The sequence below is a fragment of the Oreochromis aureus genome, linkage group 9, assembly GCF_013358895.1.
Source record: "Oreochromis aureus strain Israel breed Guangdong linkage group 9, ZZ_aureus, whole genome shotgun sequence".
NCBI classification, from domain to species: Eukaryota; Metazoa; Chordata; class Actinopteri; order Cichliformes; family Cichlidae; genus Oreochromis; species Oreochromis aureus.
In genome coordinates this window covers 35,439,913-35,462,593 of record NC_052950.1, presented here as the reverse complement: position 1 = coordinate 35,462,593, position 22,681 = coordinate 35,439,913, and the positions used below count along the sequence as shown (strand labels likewise).

Here is a 22,681-nt window from a genome sequence, read left to right as displayed (position 1 = left end):
ATGTTAAGGGTACGTGGAATATCTTAAAAAAACTTATTGGTTAATAAATATACATCTTTAAATTTACCTACTTACTTTAATAAGAAAAATAAGGTCGTAAGTGATATGAATGAAGTGGTAAATTACTTTAATTCTTTTTTCTTTTTTTTTTGTAAATATTGGGCCTAACCTGGCAAAACTTAAACAGGATGATTCAGAATGGAATGATGAATGGAAAGGAGATAGCAGAGTGGTAAAGTCTATGTTTTTAGGGGAAATCACTGAAAAAGAAATCATAGATATTGTAGCAAAATCTAAAAATAAGACATCCACTGATTGTGATGGGCAGCACGGTGGCACGGTGGTTAGCACTGTTGCCGCACAGCAAGAAGGTCCTGAGTTCAATTCCACCATCAGGCCGGGGTCTTTCTGTGTGGAGTTTGCATGTTCTCCCCGTGTTTGCGTGGGTTCTCTCCGGGTACTCTGGCTTCCTCCCACCATCCAAAGACATGCAGCTTGTGGGGATAGGTTAATTGGATAATCCAAATTGCCACTAGGTGTAAATGTGCGAGTGAGTGCGAATGGTTGTCTGTCCCTGTATGTTAGCCCTGCGACAGACTGGCGACCTGTCCAGGGTGTACCCCGCCTCTCGCCCTATGACAGCTGGGATAGGCTCCAGTGCCCCCCGCGACCCTGAAAAGGATAAGCGGAAGCGAATGGATGGATGGATGGATGGATAGATATGGTCATCGTTAAAAAGACTTTGGATTGTATAATCAAACCTCTCTGTTATATTTTTAATCTCTCATTTTATACGGGTGTATTTCCTGACCGAATGAAAGTGGCAAAAGTTTATAAATCTTTATAAATCAGGAGACAGACATAGTTTTAATAATTATAGACCAGTATAAGTGCTATCACAGTTTTCTAAAGTGCTTGAAAAACTCTTAGCACAAAGATTTGATAGTTTCATTGAAAAAGACCAACTGTTAAGTGAAAGTCAGTACGGATTTAGATGGAACAGATCAACAGCAATAGCATTAATGAATACTATTGAAGACATTTCATCAGCAACACATAATAATAAATATACTATAGGGGTCTTCATTGATTTAAAAAAAAAAAGCTTTTGACACTCTGCAACACTCCATCTTGATTTCTAAGTTAAGTACTTATGGTGTGAGAGGAATAGTATTGAACTGGTTAAGCAGTTATTTAGATAATAGGTTTCAGTATGTGCAGTATTTAGGCAGTTTATCTGATAGAATGGAAATATAATGTGAGGTCCCTCAAGGTTCTGTTTTAGGACCAAAACTTTTTAATTTATATATAAACGACATTTTTGATCATTAGGAGTTGGTGGCGTTTCTCTGGTGTGGTGTCATGGGGTTTGCTTCTGTTTTCAGCACAGGTAGGCGGGGCCGTGTGTCACGGGATGTTGGCACACCGGGGTACATCAGACGTCATTTGATGGAGTGTTATTTAGGAGCAGCACGACAGACGTCTGGTGTCGGAGTATTGCCACCTCCCCGAGTGGTAACGTGTAATTTTCCGCGGTGTGCATTACGGCCAACCTATGTCTTGGATTTTGTTTGCTTACCTGTTGTCCTGTATCCTCAGCCGGATCCATCACCCGCTTGCCTGTCAGCTGTTCGTGAAGCCGCATTTCTGGAATCACTACAGAGATCAATCTCAGCTTTTCTCTCACATCCCGTGAGCTCTCCAACTCTCCCCATATTTATTGCCGTTTCTTACCGGTTGTTTGGTATCTTTCCCTAAAGTTTTTTTTTCCTTTTTCTCATAGATCCACCCTGCGTGTGCGGGTTACCCCTTTCCCTCTGAATGCATGTCAGCCCCCTTCCCTGGTTTCCCTCTGTTTATTTATCAGCGTACATATCCCATCCTGTTTAAATAAGTTTGACACTGTAAATAAAGAGCACTTCCTGCATTTTCTGCACTTCTGTGTGTTCTGACATAGAGTGTGTGTGTGTGTGTGGGGGGGGAGTTGATTCAGGTATCTTTGCTTTTTCAGCGTTCTCCCCATGCATTTGCCGACAACGCCTCTAAAATTCATAGTTCAATGGGTCAGGGGGCCGACCACTTGGAAGGTGGCAGTGGTGAAGCAGGTATGGCTGCCCACACTTGGGCCGCTTGGCTGGCGGCCGGCGGCGACGTGGACGAGACCCGTCGGGCGGCTTGGCAGGCGGTCGATGGTAGTGTGGATGTGGACGTGACCCCTCAAGTGGTTTGGTGGGTCTCCGTAGACAGGCTGTTTTGACAGGCCCCGGAAACAGCCATGCTGGACGTGGACGTGGCTTGGCAGGCAAGACGAGCAGAGGCGTGGCGTTGACCTCTGGCTGCATCATGGCAGGCGAGACGAGCAGAGGCGTGGCGTCGACCTCTGGCTGGGTCGTGGCAGGCGAGACGAGCAGAGGCGTGGCGGTGACCTCTGGCTGGGTCAAACCGGGACCAGGCGTGGTGGCGACCTCTGGCTGGGCCGAGCCGGGACCAGGCGTGGCGGCGACCTCTGGCTGGGCCGAGCCGGGACCAGGCGAGGCCCTCCAGCTGACGTGGCATGGTGCTAGACGGGCTCCTCAGGCCCTCCAGCTGACGTGGCATGGTGCTGGACGTGCTCCTCGGGCCCTCTAGCTGACGTGGCATGAGGCTGGACAGGCTTCTTGGGCTCTCCAGCAATGAAAGAAAACTGCTCCGCTGCTCGGGATCGCTGACGGCGTGAACGCCGTTTTCTCCGGGAAGGAGGAGGAGACGTGACAGCCCGCGAATCCTCCAGCGGACCGGGCTGAACCTCCTCCAGTCTTCATACTGTAGAGGCAGATCCGGGCGGACGTAAGGTGGAAACGAGGAAGTCCTGGATGAGAGGGTTTAGCGCGCCAAATAGCCAGGGAAGTCCAGAAACCATCCTCTGCAGACGGATGGCTAACTCCTCCTGGTATTCTTCAAATGGCAGCGCAAACTATTCCTGGCATAGAAACTCCACCGCATAGATCATGTCCTCCCGGAGCTCAGCGGAGGGATTATGAGCTGCTGGGTCCATTGTCTGGTCAGGTCGTTCTGTCACAGTCTGGCGAGGGCAGACTGCATGAATTCACGAGAGGACCCAAAACGCAGACTCCAAGGAACAGGGAACAGAACTTGAATGTTAACAAAAAGCGAGCTGTTTAATAAGGCTGGTAAAAGGTGCAAAGAAAAGGCAAGGCAAACTGACGTAAACTAACATCAACCTAAACTGGGGAATCTAAAACAACAATATGAAAAACCTGGACAAGGGAAGTGAAACTAAATACAATGAACAAAAGAACACACGACTCCTTCAAAATAAAACAGGAAACATGAGACAGACATGATTATACAAACTTGATAACATAAGACAGGCAGCATATAAAGGGTGAGGGAACTTAAATACAGGGGTAGAAAAACACAAAGAGAAACTAATAAACAAATAAACTTAGATACCCTAATGAACTTAAAACATCTAAATAAACTAAAACTCAAAACACTGGGTCAATAGACCCAGGAACATGACAGAGAGAGAGAGGGAGAAGGAGGCCAGGGTCGCACGACCTCGGGGGAAGGTGCCTCGACGCGTACGGTCACTCAACCTTCATTCCCTCCCGCTCCAGTCCAAGCGTTTTCAATAATACTGAGGAACCGATGCAGCCCCGCGCACAAGACTTACCCCGGAAGAGCATCAGAAGCGTTTTTAAGGCGGCTGTGTTTGTATTGTGGTCAGTCAGGCCACTTTATATCTACTTGCCAGCTTCGGTTAGTGGGGGGCCCACCAGTAACTGCGAGGGTACTGGTGGGTGGCACCTTTCTCGGTCTCAGGTTCCCCGCATGCAGCTCTCCGCTGTCTTATCTAATAACACCAAGACCTACCCTACTCAAGCTCTTCTAGATTCTGGGGCTGAACAGAATTTAATTGACAGCGATCTGGTACATCTCCTCGGTATTAAAACACGCCTTCTAGAGGTCCCTGTTTTAGTTGTTGCCCTCAATGGTCAGCCCTTGCCCTCGGTCACCCATGACACGGAACCTATCTTATTAATTCTTTCGGGCTTCATCGCAAGTTTCTCAGGTTCTTTGTTTTTGCATCCCCTCATTCCCCCATAATTTTGGGTTATCCTTGGTTCGAGCGCCACAATCCCCATATTAACTGGGCCACCCATCGTATAGAGAGTTGGAGTAGTCACTGTTTGTCACACTGTCTGCGGTCTGCTTTACCACCTCCTCCACCTCCTGCTTTACCACCTCCTGCTCCCGAATCAACACCAGAAGATTTGGACCTGTCATCTGTGCCGGAGGTCTATCATGATTTGAGGTCAGTTTTCAGCAAACGTCGCGCTCTGTCTCTGCCTCCTCACCGGCCATATGACTTTTCTATTGACTTGTTGCCTGATGTTTTGCTGCCTACTAGTTGGCTGTATAACCTGTCTGGGCCGGAGAGGGCTGCCATGGAAACCTACATCACAGAGTCCCTGGAGGCAGGCTTGATTTGGCCATCCTCTTCGCCCGTGGCTGCAGGGGGTTTTTGTGGGAAGAAGGACGACTCTCTCAGACCATTTGTTGACTATCGTGGACTTAATGCCATCACTGTGAGGAATAAATATCCCCTTCCACTGCTTTCTTCCACCTTTTCTCCGTTACAGGAGGCAGTTGTTTTCACTAAGTTGGACCTTCGTAATGCTTATCACTTGGTACGCATATGTCGGGGGGACGAGTGGAAGACGGCGTTCAACACTCTACTGGGACATTATGAGTATATGGTGACCAATGTGCCAGCGATGTTTCAGGCTCTGATCAATGATGTGTTGCGGGATTTTTTGTTTCATCTTTGTGTATCTGGACGATTCTCATTTTTTCCCGTTCACTGGAAGACGACGTCCAGCAGGTGCACTGTGTGTTACAGCGGCTGTTGAAAAATAAACTGGTCATGAAAGCGGAGAATTGTGTCTTCCATGCGGGGTCGGTGTCCTTTATGGGTTACGTGCTAGAAAAGGGACAGCTCAGAGCTGACCCCTGTAAGATCGAGGCCATTGTTAGTTGGCTGACCCCTTCCACACGCAAGCAGTTGCAGAGGTTTTTGGGGTTTGCTAATTTCTATCGGCGGTTCATTAAGAATTTCAGTCGGGTTGTGCTCCCGCTTACTAGTTTAACGTTCCCTGATCGTATTTTTCAGTGGACGCCGGATGCTGAATGGGCTTTTTCGCGGCTTAAGGAGCTGTTTTGCTCCGCTTCCCACCTTTTCCTGTGCACAGTTTCCCCGGACCCATGACCAACCCGATGTGTGAACCTTTTGTGAAGAGAGGAGCGAGAGTGAATGTGATTCCCTTCTCAGACTTTCCTTTATGACCTTGGACCCCGCTATTCCCCACTGTATATTTCTTTACTTGGTGACTTTGTAAATAAACGGTGTTCTTTGCATTGAACTGTGCTCTGCGCCTGAGTCCTACTACAGTCCGTGACAGTAGAGGGTCTTTTTGCTATCTGCTTACACATCACATCAACATAACAGTCAGGAGGATATTTTCTGGGCCAAAAAGAGTCTGAACACAATGAACCAGAAGTAGATAAATAAGAATCAGTAGTAGAATAAAATCAAATAATCAAGGCAGGCAGGTGTCTTTGTCTCTGCCATTCCTGGAAAAGGAGCAGATAACGATAGTCGTGAGCGGAGAAGGCAACTCAAAGGGAGACGACAGGACTGTCACGTCGGTTCCTGAAGAAGATCATAATAATGATGTGTTATTGTTGGGGTATAAAGCTTTCTGCTAAGTCAGATGGCTGTTTTCATAGAGGTCCACTGCTGGTAAAGGTAACTCAGGTGTGGCACCACGCCTGAGTTACCTTCACCATCAAGCGTCATGCCAGAAGAGTGACAGGTGTATTGTCTGTACTGCTCCAGTTGTGAGCATCTGAAACAACTTCAGAAGTACATGTGTGAAGGTTTATAAGAACTGCTGGCGCTGTGGCCATGCCTGCTAGGCTGCAAAGTGTGATCGTAAGACTACTTGCAAGCAATTTATAAGCACCCACCTGGATGCCCTCCATGCAGTAAATATAAAGCATGTTCCAGACAACGAACCTGCTCCCAGAGAAAATTATTTATTCAATCTGGATCAATGGTCAGGCTGCTGCCTAGTACTGCTGTTAATATTTAATCATGGAAAGTACCATTTATATTGTCAGATAGACCCTATAAAATATCCTTGCTCTTATTAACAGACTTTACCATTTCTGGTTCGGGACCACTGTCTTCTAAAGGCTGGTAAATCTTCTGGTACAAAATGTGGAGAAGTAAATGTGATGCATTTAGCTAGAAATGGACCAGACAATGTACACTCCAATAGTGGATTTAGTTTACATGGAATATGGCAGTGCAGTTACAGGTGTGTGTGTGTGTGTGTGGTCCCGTGACAATCAATTGTCAGTTGATCAGTGTTCATGACACTTTGCATATTAATGATCAAGGAACTGGCCTCACAGCCTATCCGGTCGTAAAGTCTGACGTCACTGGCCGTGTCTGGGCCTAAACTCCGCTGCAGGTCCATATATCAAATGATCACAATGGCATTACTGAGAGCTGAAAAACTGTCTAAAGTCTTTGATCTTTAATAAAATGATCAGCGTTCTGCTCTACCAGGTGTAACAATGGACTACTTGCACAATCACTTCTGCGTTCTATGTAGTGATGCCCCAGTGCTTCCGGTATGGTTAAACCATGGCGACTTTCTACACTCGCTGCCTACAAGAGCTCCCAAAATTGAACATCATTGATGTTCATCGGATTTGCAGAGTGACGACTACCCCAGCCAGCAAATTAGATAAAGGATTTAAGTTATATGCTGCATCATATATACACAACTACGAAGGTAAGAAAACGTAAATTTACCGACAAAGAAACGTTAGCTAACGTCAAATGCAAACACTACGTTACTCTGCTATGTCCTTCATTTGATGTCAATTCTCTACATTACATGTTTTTTTTAAACGGTGTTTTATGTCGTCCGAAACTATAGTTGAGGTTTTTTAACTAATGTCACTTTTGTTGTTAGACACTGTTATAATAGCGTTAGGTAGTTGGCTAACTAAGGAGGTAGTTAACTACTTGCAGATATGTCCAATGCAGACGGCTCAGGGACTGAGCAGTAGTCATGATCTCTTGTAAGACTGTGGTCTTCTTGATCGTCAGGAGGAACTAGTTCAGGGCATCGCTCCGTTCTCTCCCAAACACTATGCCGCGGATGTTGAACTTTATAGCCATTCCACTCAAAAAGTGTTGGTACAGCCCCTTTAATAAGCCTCCTTCCACCATCAAGGGTTGTTGGCTCTATGAGTTGATCACTGGCAAAGTTTCTGCTGCAGACCCTGGTGTGAGAGGTAATCGTGAAATGATCCCGCGTATGTTTACCAGCCATTGTCTTCTCAAGTCGGAATGGGTCGGAAAGCCATGAAAACTTAGTATGCCATTAAATTTGGCTGAAGCCGAACAAAGTGGGACACAGCAATGCTCGGAGTATTTCTTCTCCTGTTTTTGAAAATATTCTGTTTTAAATACTTTCCTTTTATACTCATTCTGAAGTGACATTAGCGTAGCTACCGATAGATAAACAAACATACCGAAACGCCCAAGCGGTAGTATTTGGAAACGGAAATACGTCACATACCTTAGTGCAAGTAGTCCATTGAGTTTAACATCCAGGCATCCATGAAAACGGAATTTATGACATTTAATGGAGTTAGAAGTTAGCAGGAAGTTAGCTCGCTAGCTTCTATATAAATACAATATAGCATGTCCTGACTGCAGGGTTCTGAAACAAATTAAAACGTACAGCTCTGTTATCACTTCCAACATAAATGAAGACAGAAAACTAAACAGCAGTGACGTTTGTAGGATTACTGAAGTTTGGCTAGCTGGTATGTAATGATGTGCTACGTGACTGCTAGCAACACAGCTATGTTAGCATGATATAAACAAGCTAACTTTTTTCCACTCGATAAAAGTTAACGTGAGTGTTCTCGGTGGTCAGGAACAAATGTAATCGCATGGCAGGATGCTGTAAAAGGACCAAACTTCAGCCAGGAGAACAACTGAGATACTCCATCCACAATACGAGGTTAGTCATTCATATACTGCTGCATGGGCTGGGCTGTAGTTACATCGTAAGGTTTTAAAAACTGAGCTTAAATAAATGATTAGCGGTAATAAAAGCCGAGGGAGGTCAACAGTGATCAATGACTGTTTTAGGAGCTTTTTGAGATTAAATAGAAGAGAATACAAAACATTAAACATGCTAACAACACAAAAGCCATATTAAACTACTTTAGGCCCGGAAGTAGGATTCGTCAAGTCATCACTTAACGAGCGGATTGTTCATTCATTATGCAAATGTACTTTTTATAAGATTGGAGAAACCTGCAGTCAGCTGAGACTGAAGAAGTCACTTGGATGAGTGATGAAACGTTTGTCCCACTGAAAACGCCACGTCCAGATGAACAGAATCAACTTCTGGGATTTCCTAACTTGGATGATTGAGCATGCATCAAGATGTTACCCACAATTACTTAGGTACACGAGAACAAAGGGACAGCAAGTCAGTTTCTTACAGAGGAAGAAATAAATAAATAATTATACTGCAATTAATTTTAAGCAGTGTGTAATTATTCAGAAAAACGGAAAGATACATCACATCTTTCTACATTTTATTTTTCATAGGATTCAGTTAATCTTTAACATACTGCCTGGATGAAAACGACTGAAATTTATGACTTAAAATAAAAGTATTTTTACTGCAATGTAGAAAAAATGTAGGTTTGTCTCTTCATGAAGCAAAACACACTCACATCCTGGAAGAAAACAAAGATCACTGAAAACTTTACACATGTGTAAGAATATATTTAATTTTCTAAATACTGCCTGTTTAAAAATGACACAAATTTATGAATTTACTTTTTATTTTTTACTGTAACATTAAACATTGCAGGAGGGGTTGTGTCTTTGTTGAGCAAAACAGACTCACACAATATTGTAAGACAATAGAGCCAATTTAAAACACATTTCATGTGAGTTACAATAGAAGTGGCACAGCACTGACACTGATAATTACCTCACGATGAACAACCAAATAAACAGTAACAGGTCTGACAGTTTGACCCAGAAGGTGAACTGTTCTGACATTTTGCTTTTCTTGTGATCAGATGATGGAGTAATGTTTGCTCTGTATGCTGTTTGTGGACACAGCCAGTGAAGTGTAACTTGCTAAACTTGTATTGGGATAACTAACTCCATAAGCTAAGATTTTGTGATCGCTGGCTCGATCGCTTAACAACAATTGATGATCTTCTCTTAAACTCTTTTTCTTTCCATCCTGTCTTGCAGCTCTATTGTCATCATCCTTTCCTGAGTATTGCCCTCGCTTTGAAAAAGAAAGAAGGGCTCAGAATTGATGTAATCCTCCCCACCTTCAACCCTGTCTGTGTGGTAGTCACTGCTACCACACATACATGTCCTGAACCACGCTCACATACTTCTCTGTCACTTCTGACTTCATCATGCAGTACCACAGTGCCTCTTTTTGCACCCTTTCATGTTTTCACTAGATCTACAAAGACATAGTGAAGCTCTGACTTTCTCAGGAAATTAAAGCTGAATTCTGTGAAGCCTGATCTCAAGCTTTTTAAGTTTGACGCAGCATCCAGAAGAACTTTTGTTCAGATCCCTGTTTCTCCCACTGTGTTCAAATGAACCCTGTCAGGGTAATGTCCCATTGGTCTGCCCCTTTTCTCACAGGAGGACACTTTGTGGGTCTTTTGATGCCTCAATAGATCTTTGTTAAAGAAGAAAGACTTTCCACAGTCACCACATACAAATGATTTAACTCCAGAGTGGGTGCGCTGATGTGATTTTAAGCTAGTCATCTGAGTAAAAGCCTTTCCACAGTCACCACATACAAATGATTTAACTCCAGAGTGGATGAGCTGATGTGATTTTAAGATAGTCAAACGAGTAAAAGATTTTCCACACTGCTCACAGCTGAAAGTTTCTCTCCACTGTGGATGAGCTGATGTCTTTTAAGCTGCTCTTATTACGAAAAGACTTTCCACACTGACCACATACAAATGATTTAACTCCAGAGTGGGTGCGCTGATGTATTTTTAAGAGTTTCATCTGAGTAAAAGCCTTTCCACACTGACCACATACAAATTGTTTAGTACCAGAGTGGATGAGCTGATGTGATTTTAACCTATCAATCTCAAAAAAGCCTTTCCACAGTCACCACATACAAATGATTTAACTCCAGAGTGGATGAGCTGATGTGAGTTCAAGATACTCATCTGAGTAAAAGATTTTCCACACTGCTCACAGCTGAAAGGTTTCTCCACTGTGGATGAGCTGATGTCTTTTAAGTAATTACCGTAAGGAAAAGCCTTTCCACACTGACCACAGCTGAATGGTTTGTCTCCACTGTGGATGCGCTGATGTATTTTTAAGTTGCTCTTATTACGAAAAGCCTTTCCACACTGACCACAGCTGAATGGTTTCTCTCCACTGTGGATGAGCTGATGTGTTTTAAGTTGTACTTGTGAGTAAAAGACTTTCCACACTGATCACAGCTGAAAGGTTTAACTTCACTGTGGACCCCCTGATGTTTCTCTAAGTGATATCTATCCTGAAAAGACTTTCCACACTGATCACAGACAAATGATTTACCTCCAACATGGATCATATGATGTCTCTTTAAGTGACCTTTCTGAGTAAAAGACTTTCCACACTGATCACAGTTGAAAGCTTTAAATTTCGTGTGGACGACCTGATGTTGTTTTAACATGCATCTCCGAGTAAAAGACTTTCCACACTGATCACAGCTGAATGGTTTCACACCGTGTGGATCAGCTGATGTATTTTTAAGCTGCATCTCTGAGTAAAGTTCTTTCCACACTGATCACAGCTGAATGGTTTCACACCTGTATGGATCAGCTGATGTGTTTTTAAGTTGCTACTCAGAGTAAAAGACTTTCCACACTGATCACAGCTGAATTGTTTCACACCGCTGTGGATCAGCTGATGTGTTTTCAAGCTACCAATCTGAGTAAAAGACTTTCCACACCGATCACAGCTGAATGGTTTCACACCGGTGTGGATCAGCTGATGTATTTTTAAGCTGCATCTCTGAGTAAAGTTCTTTCCACACTGATCACAGCTGAATTGTTTCACACCGGTGTGGATTAGCTGATGTGATTTTAAGTTACCAATCTGAGTAAAAGACTTCCCACACTGATCACAGCTCAAGCTTCTGTCCTCACTGTTGGCGCGCTTGCGTCTTCTGGGCTGCTTCATAGCGGGAAAAGTCTTTTCCACAGGGATCGCCGCTGGCTCATCTTTACTTGCTGGTGCTGGATGTTTTTGGCCGATATCATCCATGTGCTGAGGTTTCGGCCTGCTTTCACTTCTTTCTCCTGTAATGACAAAGAACCCCAACAGTGACATCAGGTCTATACCTTCAGCTCATCCCCTTTTTTGCACCACGGACCGGTTTATGCCTCACAAAGCCGGTATGTGAAAATATTGTCGGGCATAAACCGGTCCGTGGTGCAAAAAAGGTTGGGGACCGCTGGTCTACAGCTTTCTACCCCCCAAGGACACGTAGTCTAATGCCTTTATTTTTTAGGGCTATGTCCACTTAACCCTTTAAGACCTACCACAGAAGCAAGTCCGCCAGAGCTTATATTATATTTTTACATGCTGTAGTGCCGTTTTTGGGAGCATTTTAAGTTGCTATACATCAATACCACCATTATAGCCCAAATTTTAATAATATGTATGCAGTAAGTGCATAGTAATTACATAAATTGCAAAAAGTGCAATAAAGTACAAAAAAAATTGAAAATCGTTTTTGTTTTTTTTTAACATATATTTCTAGTTAGAGAAATTTAATAGGCTCATCCTCAAAACTGTAAATACAAAAAGTTGCACAAAATAGTTTCCCACCACAGGAAATTTATTTTGAGTGTCTTCATGGTTTTATTTTTAAAATACACCAATTTTTATATACTACAGGAAAAAACAAAAATAAATATTATAATGCAAATTTGCAAAAAAAGCAGCATGTACATCAAAATAAACTATTTCCAGCAGTGCAATATGAGTCCTAAGCATCCCAGAAACGACACAGAAAGTCATAAAATCAAACATAACTTTTAAAAACACCAGTATAGGCTCATAAGGCCCTGATGGTAAAAAAAAAAAAAAAAAAAAACTATTTCGCCGAAAATGACGTCACTTACGGTTTCGGGCAGGTAATTGCGGACATGCGAAGGTTCGCACTGACGTCTAGTCCCACGTGGGACTGACGTCTAGTCCCACGTGTGGGACTGACGTCTAGTCCCACGTGTGGGACTAATAAAGGTTATCTTATCTTATCTTATCTTATCTTAGTCCAACCTAGGAAGTGTTATGAACAGCTGATCGGATCAGCAAGGCGTGTTTCTGGAATATTATGTTTTTGTTGCTGCAAGCGCTTTTTATGCAGTTTTTGCAAAGCTATACATGGAAGGAAACCGTGACCTAGGACAAGCTGATAGCATAAGATGTAAGTACAACTCCTCTGGTTTCATATAAAAAAAATTATTGCGGTTGCAGTGCTACCAGGATTTTAAAATGGTTACATAAAACAGAGCGTGCCCACTCCGACCGGTTTTAAAGGGTTAAATACTACACTATATGGTTATATGGAATTTTAGTTAATATAAGGCATAGAATTGAGGCACTTCAAATAATTTCACCTCAACACCGCCTCCCTGGAGATAAGTAGGAGTCTCACTATCTGCCTAATGTCTAATGGTGCCTGGGAGTGTCAGTCCAACTCACTCACAATACTCATCTCTGTGTGTGGAATAACCTGTGAAATACATATTTGATGTTTTCCTGTATGTAGAACAAAGTCGGACAAAATGTGATTATGTGATATTGTCAAAACATATAATCAACACATAAAATAAAGAAATCTCCATCACAAGAGTTAGCAGCTTACACAAGAAAATACCTCAGAAAGAATATGAAAGAAGAAAAGTGGAAAAGGAAAACAGAGCATTTTTAATGAGGTCATGCTGAGCCTCTTGTCCCGATTGTTTTATGTTGGGCTGAGAACAAACAACCAATACTCACATCAGGTCCAGTCGACAACAATTATGTGTTAAGCACATATGTGGAGAGGCATACGATACCACCCTCAGCGTAGTCCAGTAGATCTCAAAGAGATTTATTTAAAGGGTTGTACACGCCCAAGATGCGTGAGCAAGTTACATATCATGCATCAGCGACAGTTAGCTGCATCTCCTTTTTACAACACTTAGAATGCTGTTTCGAGACCCTTTCACCCCCAGCTGTCTCCTGTTGTTTGTCATGAGGCCCGTGATCGTGTACGCCACATCCTGAGTACATCCTCTTCTAACCGCCCCTGTGCAGGAACGTATGCAGTTACAAGAAAAGCATCTGGACTTCTTTAAGTTGCTTTAAGACGTTTCACCTCTCATCCGAGAAGCTTCTTCAGTTCTAAGGTCAAATGGTGGGGAGTCCCAGATTTAAACCTAGTAGGAGTATCCCCCCAAAGAGGGACAAAAAGACCCCCTGATGATCCTCTACCTAATCACATGAGCCAAGGTGTGAAAATGGGTGTGGGTCCCAATCAGCCAGGGTTTCGGGTGAGCTCATTGTGAAACCTGGCCCCACCCTATCATGTGATTTCCTGAGGTCAGATGGCCCAGGATGTGAGTGGGCATTAAAGCGTCTGTGAAGGGATCTCAAAACTGGATTATAGATGGCAGACAGTTGGTGTCGTAAACCACCGCCTCTGTTCAAACATGGTCGCTCACAGTGGACATAGATGGCCTCTTTCACTCCTCTTTCAAACCATCTGTCCTCTCTGTCCACTTCTCGGATGAGAGGTGAAACGTCTTCAAGCAACTTAAAGAAGTCCAGACCCTTTTCTTTGCAAGGTCCTTTGACTACGATGACCTAGATGACTGAGAACCTTCACAGACATGCAGTTACAAGTAAAACACTTCTTTTAATGCCTTTTAGTTTAAATATTATTTTGCTTCTTGACTGACTGACACTTACTGAAATACTGCTACATGTATATTTCCCACAGTCTCCACATAGATCACTCCACAGACATCACCTTCATATGAAGGGAAACAGAGAGTTTATCTCAAATGATAAAACATTGACGTACTGAGGCAGACAAACAGAGAGGCTAAACAGAAGGCAGAAATCAAACCAAAATGAGCTAAGAGAGAGAGACCCTGTAGAAAATGATAAAGTTAAGCAACCAATGTAGTTATAACTGACTTACTCTGGATCTCCTCTCAGACTCAGGAGGGGGCGAGCTGGTCTGGAGTCGGACCAGCAGAGACAATGGGCTCACTGACCTCCACTCCCCAAGTCAGTCACCACGAGGACAAGTTCTTTGTTTAGAGATGATTTAATCCAAGCTCACCAACAACATCACTCAGTTGTCCTCGTCAGAACTAATAAAATAAAAGCAGTTACATTCAGAGACGTCAGTTTAATAAACATAAAAATATTGCTCTTTTAGCCTCGCTCACATATTCTGTAAAGATTAAAGGACTTAAATCATCACGTGGTTTACAAAAACACATTGTTACCAAACTCAGCAAACAATTGCACATCCAGAAATAACTGTTTTTTCTCGTTTGACATGGAAACTTAAAATTACAAAGACACACTGAACGCACCTTCCTACCAGCTGTAACCTAAAGCTGGGCTCACACTGTGCGATTTTTTTTTTAGTCGCGGTATTCAGCTTCTGCTTGAACTGCACGATTGACTCGCAGCAGGGGCGGATCTAGAACGGTGGCATGGGGTGGCAAGTGCCACCCTAAAATGATCCCTTGCCACCCCAAGTGCCACCCCAGTTTTGCATATGACAGTGTTGTTTATTAAAATAAGATAGCATTAACAGTTCGAGCGTAGTTACAGTCAACAGTGAATATAAATGCTAAAACTGAATATATTGGATAGTGTCCCCCCCTGCACCAATAAGAAATGGTTCAGTCCATAGCAGGACAGCTTTTTTTTCTTGTTTTCAGTAGCAAGCGATGTTTATGATTGTGCCAGAGCACATTTTGAACAACAAATTGGGAATTTCAGATTTTACACAGGTAGTTGGATGTTTCACTCTGGAAATGAAAGGAAGGTGAGTGTTATTAACCCTCTGTGGTCCACGGACAGGCTGCACCTCCAAATCACATGACTGATTTAAGCTGACATAGCAACAAGCTGCAGCCACGCTGAGTCTCTATTTCAGCCATTATTGAAAGTTCGGACTTCAAAGTTTTTAAATTTTAATTACAGGCCAGTAAATCCAGAGTAATGATAATATATATAAGCCACGCTTTTTTCTAAATACTGTCGTCACGTTTTTGTGTGTGTGTGTGTGTTTTAAGCGTTTTCTAAGGACAGTGCGAAAACAGTAAAGAAAGGAGAAAAAGCCACCTCTTTCCTATGGAAAAATGCACTATGTTGACCAATTAAAAAAAAGTAAATGTGGGATTTAGTTGTTTAGGAAGAGGGGAGAGTTTTGGGAGTGACGGTAACGGCAGCGAGAGAGAGAGAGAGAGAGAGAGAGAGATTTTTAGATGTGGGAGATTTGTGACGTTCAGTGTGGAGTGTATACTTAAGTGTGTTGTGTTGTCTTGTGTAGTTGTTCTGTTGTGTAGTCGTTGTTTTGTTTTGTGTGTCAGTGAGGGCACTAATGAATGTCACAAAGGCACATTTGCAACGTAAACACTGTCACTAAGTAGAAAACCAGCGGAGTGATACACCTGCTGTTGTCAGGCCTGCAGGTTTGTCCCTGTGCTGTTCTGTCTTTTTTACAGTAAAAAAAATACTACTAGGATTTTAAGTTCTTTGTGTGATTTCAGTTCAGTAATAGTACTATTAATAGTAATAGTAGTAATAATGCAGTATGTCAGTGAACAAAAATAAATAAATTCAGTTGAGCTGAAAAGATACCAAACAAGCCAAGGGGAGAAAATAAAATGAAACAATCTGAGGGGGAAATACAAACATAAACTCAAAAGGAGTCAAAATGTCCGGTTGTATTTCAGACCTCAGTGGTTTAATCCAACAAATCATGAAAAATTAGGTTTAAATTTTTGTTCATGACAGTGCAGATTTCTGACATTTTGTGTAATGTCAGCTGTAACAATGTGATTGTTTTCTAACAAAAAACAGTGTAAAACTGAAGTTAGACTTGTGTTTGTAAATGAACCGCCTCAAGTTGTGTAGCTTTCTGGATTTTATACTTATTGGGCTACATATTTATTTATTATACAGGCTATACAGTACATAAGATCAAAACTCACATATTTTATGTAACTAAAGTGTGTAATTATGTGGGCTACAGACAATAATTAAGTTCTAGACTACATTTATATGAAAAACATGTATACTTACTGCATTTGAATCATTTTAACCACCTGCATATGTGTTTGGGGGGCAAAAAAAGACTTTGATTTTGCCACCCCTTTTGACTTCTTTGCCACCCTCATGCCACCCTAACAAAATTTCTCTAATCCGCCCCTGGCTCGAGGGGTTAGAGTTCGTGAGGTCACGATGCAGGGTCTCCCGCCCGATGCTCTGATGCGACCCGAGTACTCACACTGGGCGTCCATAAAATGAAGGTTATAACAGAAAATCTGTCGCTCTCTGTCTTTCACTCACACAGACACACACCACCATCAACTTTGCTAAATTGCTAATGAAAAACATTGATCAGGCAGCTGTGATTGAGCAGCAATGTAGATCCAACTATTTTCACGGTTGTTGAGGTCGTGATAATTTTGTGAGGCCACATCGAAAAGACTCGGGTGAGCTTGCCATAGTTCTACAAGTTGTGCCTCCATCGCTTGTGTCCAGATCACACGCTGCACTGCCGTGATGCGCCGTCTTTTCACTGAAACTTGTGTTTGCGCGTGCGCAGTGTGAAGCTGCTCCCGACCAAGCGATTGGTGATCGGGAGCTGGTCGGGAGCTGTTAATCGCTTCCCGTTACCCCACGTATACTACACGGTGCACGACGCACGATGAAGGCCAAAACCGGGCCGATCGCCAAAACGGTCGCACGACTCAAAAATCGCACAGTGTAATGCCGGGCTCACACTGTGCGATTTTTGACCCATTTTGAGCCGATTTTTGAGTCGTGTGACCGTTTTGGCAATCGGCCCGAGTTTGTCCTTCATCGTGCCTCGTGCATCGTGTAGTGTACGTGGGGTAACGAGAAGCGATTAACACCTCACGACCAGCTCCCGATCATCAATCGCTTGGTCGGGAGGATTTCAAACCTGTTTGAAATCCTCGCGACCGTCGTGAGGGTGTCACTGCAGCTTCTCACACTGCGCACGCGCAAACACAAATGACAGCGAAAATGACGGCGCAGCACGGCAGTGCAGCGTGTGATGTGGACACAAGCGATGGAGGCACAACTTGTAGAACTTTGGAAAGCTCACCCGAGCCTTTTCGATGTGGCCTCACAAAATTATCACGACCACAACAACCGTGAAAATAGTTGGATCTACACTGCTGCTCAATCACAGCTGCCTGATCAATGTTTTTCATAAAGTTGATGGTGGTGGTGTGCGTGTCTGTGTGAGTGAAAGACAGAGAGGCAGAGCGAGCGGCAGAATTTCTGTTATAACCTTCATTTTATGAACGCACAGTTTGAGCACTCAGGTCGCATCAGAGCATCGGGCCGTATAGTGTGAGACCCTGCATCGTGACCTATGAACTTCTAACCCCTGCGAGTCAATCGTACAGTTTGAGCAGTAGCTGAATCGCGCGACTGAAAAAATCGCACAGTGTAAGCCCAGCATAACAGGAGAACGTACGCTCGCCTTCACAGCTGCAATACATACCTCACAACAAGCCGTTCATCAATTAGATTTAACACGACGCTTCTCCACAATACTTTGATACGGGTTCTTCAAAAAGTGCCCATTTTTAAAACTGCAGCAAGACACAGCACGTACACCCCTTCTTCTTCGTCTTCTTAAGTTTCATTGGCGGTTTGCAAACAATAAAATGGTGCGTTACCGCCACCAACTGGTATGGAGTGTCGACCCTCAAGCCCTCCCCAAATGTTTACTCTCTTTTAAAAACTGGAATAGGGCCTGATAAGACTCACATCTTGAGTCCTTTTGCAGTAAATCAATAAGATCCAGTTTCATTTTTATGTTACTGAGGTTTTGGATCAGTTACCTTCTCTCCACCTGATATTTCTGACAGTGTAATCTAACATGTTCTATAGTTCACCCTTCTCTGCAGTAATCACGTTTCCCTGCATCATGTTTCCCTGTCATGAATAGTTTTGTGTTCAAACCAGTATGTCCAAACCTTATTCTAGACATGACCACCTCCTCCAAACTGTGCTTCTCATTCCTCCTGCTCTCCTTTGAATGTTATTACAAGCATCGTCCCCTCCTTTCTTTATCCATTGTATTCCTCCCTCTTCTGAAACCACTTTGATGTTTAGATATGTATCCTTTATTTTCTGTATAATACATTAATTTGTCATTTATTATTCGCTCCGTGATTTTAAAGATGTCAGATGTTAAAGCTATGAGTCTGTAATTTCCTGGATTTGTATCATCCTTTCCTGGTTCATGTATGGACACAACCACAACCTCATTTTTAAGGTGATTTGATAAATCATCCGTATCTTCTATCTGTTTCAGTAAATCCCTATTCTCTATGATGGCATTTCTCTTCCTCTTCGCCCTGCTTCTCTAATATTGCCTGAACTGTGGATTTTAACAAAAGTTTTTGCCAACACATTTGCCTTCTCCTTATTTTTCACTGCTCTTGCCTCTCCGTTCCTCAAGATTGGATATCCATACTCCTCTTTCATTCCATCCATCCGACCGTACCAGCTTTATTTTTAGGGTTTTATGTTAAAGTTTATACAGCACTTTACAAAGTACTGTATATATACAGGTAGATTTGAAAAATAAACAAATAAGTAAAATAAAATAATTTAATTAAAAATGTTTTTAAAGAAAGTTGGGTCAGCCCCTTAAAATAGTGCCAAAGGCTTCAGCAAATCAATATGTTTTCAGATAAGTTTTAAACTCAGAAAGAACCTGCCTAACGTGCAAGTACAGATTATTCCACAACAACGGATGCATCACTAACCCCACAATAAAGTGTGTTACAATATTCCAGCCTAGATGTAACAAAGGCATGTATTACTGTCTCATAACACTCCTTTGATAAGATGGGCTTTATTTTGGCTAATTGCCCTCAAATGAAAAAAAAAACTTGATCTTAAGATCTTATTGCCCGGTTTGCCACCTCTAAGACTGCATTACAAGTAGAAAAATTTAATCAGCAACATCAACATTTATATCAATCTTTTGTATTTCCTGGTCACCGACTAATCTAAATGTTTAGCAATCAGCAGTACTGAAACACCACTTCTAAACACCCCTTTGTCATGTTTCTCTACACTCAGCTCTATCTCAGTCATAGGATAGCGGTCTTTACCTACGGTCGGTACCTGCCACGAACAAATACCTTCCAATGAGTCTGACACTATTGTGAGGTCAGTTGCTGATTCTGAACTTGTTCTAACATTCACTCTTGGACCACTTCCATCATTTAGACACGCATAATGAATGTTTTATTATCTCTATCGTTGCTTCAATCACTGCTCCATTCTGGCTGTTACAGTTAGCCCCATAATGTGCTGTGTGCATTAAAACCCACACACCAAATGACTTTTCTCCCAAAATGTATGTCAAGTTTGTATAACGGTTTGTTACAAGGGTTTTACAAACTGACCACTCTGATGCTGCCATTATTCTAACTCCTAACTGTGTTCCTATAGTTACAACTCTATATTGAGTTTCTTGCCTTACAAATGTTACACATCCTCCTCCATTACCCTCCTTTCTATCTCTGCAGACACCATCTGTCAGGGACGGATAAAGTTAATAGACCCTGCGACCTAAGACTGGAGATGCCCAGGAAAGAGCTTTGTTGCGTGGTGAGAAAGCAGCGTAGAGACTTTGTGTTGTTTTCCTGGGTATTGGATACGCTCTACCCGATACCCGTGGACAGAGATGGGCAGTAATGCGTTACAAGTAACGCGTTACTGTAATCCGATTACTTTTTTTCAAGTAATGAGTAAAGTAAGGTGTTACTATTGCAAAAAGGTAATTAGATTACTGTTACTTTCCTGTGAGCACGCTGCATTACTGTGTTACTAAAACTGTGATTTTTGTTTTGCGAGTGTCTCATGAGCAGTGTTGGGTAAGTTACTTTAAAATAGTAATTAATTACTAATTACTTAGTCAATATTGTATTTAAAATACTTATCTAATTACTGTGTCAGAAAAGTAACTTAATTACTACATAAGTATTTAACTAAATACTTCTTAAAATCCATATAAACCTTTAGTGGACAAACAATAGAAATTAAACTCTTTAAATAATAAATAAATTTTTTAAAGATGGACACTCTACAGTACGCAGCGGTAGCATCTGTTCCACAATGTAGCCTGGCCGGGATGGACTGGGACAAAAAAATCGGCCCGGCATTTTGACTACAGACCGCCCACCAGGTATTATAGGAAAACCATAAAGCCTTTGAATGAAAACAACGCTGTGGTCACAGTGATGTACACTGTCTTGTTGGTATATATGTATCAGTCTAATAAACGTAAACCTACACCATCCTCCCTATTCTGGTATTCTAAACAGTACCCGAAAGTAGACTGCTTGGTCGAGTTATCCTCCTGAACTAGAGGTGAGACATGATCATTACTGATTACTGATGACAGATTAAGATATATTTTTATAAACCATTCATTTGACACATCAATAAACACCATGGCAAGGCAAAATATTTTTTCTAACATGGCAACCTTTAAAAAGTGAGAGGAGATAGAAAGACAGGTGAGAAAGAAAAACTTAATTGACTTTTTGATGGCATTTTACACACAGTACTGGTACAGAATCTAGAAAATGTGGGAAAATGCTGGCATCATATACAGTACTTAGCTACTTCTGAAGAAATTAGGATGGGACCCTAAAAAAAATACTATGTAAAATAATGGATTTCTATACATTTTACATCAGATGAAAACATTTGTTGTAAAATTCAGAGCGATAAACAAATAAGAGAGAAAAGCCGATCAGCTGATCACTGATCAGTTTCATGATTGAAGTAGAAACAGGAGAGGGAGGGAGAGAGAATGAGAGAAGAAGAGGCAGCCGTGCAGCAAAGACACAGAATAACTCCAGCTTTGTGTCTTTTTCATTGTAGCTGAACTCCGGGACAAACTGTGTTCCTTTTCACCTCAATACGAAACGTGCAATTTTTTCTCTGAATACGAGACGATTCCGTTTTTTACGGGACAGTTGGAAACTCTAATAACTAACCTTATAAATAAAATAAAAGAAGTTCAACATCAATAATATCATAGCACCCGCCCAGCAGTATAGAAACGAGTTATTGTAACTGACTGTAAAAAGTCAGCATAACGAAAATAAACTCCACCTAAACTTGGTTTGTATCTGAACCAGATGGACTGCAGGTCATAACTTCTTACCTGAAGTTCAGTTCACCGCCTCGGGTCTCTGCTCCTCCTGCCTTTCCGTCATCCACCTGCCAGCGTGTTGCATGTGCTGGCCAATCCACCACTTGCTAATGTTACTGAATCTGTAGAAGCTCCACAATAGCCACCACCAAACAATTGAGTTATTTTTACACATCTCCCTTCATCTGGCCAATCCACCGCCTTTCAGTGTTTATACCGTTACGGAAACAAACGAAGAAAAAAAACCCCATCGGCCCATAAAAACGAAAAATCATTTGCCCGGTATGTCCGATGGCCAGTCCAGCTATGTAGCCTGCAGTCATTTTTTAAGCTCACCTTCAGACACTTTCTGTGCTGCTGAAGTAAAATCACGTTTGCTGCTTAGCAGGAGTTGCGCGGTGTTATCCATGGATGATGAACACGAATCGGTCAGAAGTGTTTGTCTATGCTCTGTGTCAGGCGCTTCAGTAGATTACCATCCATTTGATGACATTTTATATGATGGATTGGAGAAAAAGTTGAATTGGGATTGAAGTGAGTGAAGATCTATCGCTTGCATACCTGTTCAGGGTGTAAATCATGTTTTAAAAAGTAACTAAGTACTTTCAAAAATAAGTAATCAGTAAAGTAACTGGATTATTTTTGGGGGCAAGTAATCAGTAATTAGTTACTGATTACTTAATTAACATACTCCGCCTCCACCCTCCGACCCAGGCAGCTAATCTGCTCGGGCAGCCGGTAGATTCACAGCCTGGCAAGTCAGAGTCATCGTCTACTTGGGCAGCAATATTCGTGCTGCCGCCACTCCTCACCTCACACGGATTTCCAGACATCTCAAAAGCTGGGTGTGGTGAGTAATAATGACAAATTTTCTTTACCCACTCTGTCTGTTTTTTCGTTAATAGTGGACAGTGAGACTGCAAATAGTAAGGTAGCGCAGCCTGTAGCTTATTGTTTTAGCGCCGACGGGGCCAGCTCAGACCAAGCTGGGGGTTTAAGCACCAGGGGCCTGCGTGCCGGAGGGACCGCTCAGCCCAAGCAAAACGTTTTAGCACCAGGGGTCT

At 42.4% G+C, this 22,681-nt stretch overlaps 1 pseudogene; it reads right to left on the bottom strand.

The window, feature by feature from the left end:
• Positions 1 to 2,056: 2,056 nt before the first annotated feature.
• Positions 2,057 to 16,601, bottom strand: LOC120441846 (annotated as a pseudogene).
• Positions 16,602 to 22,681: the final 6,080 nt, after the last annotated feature.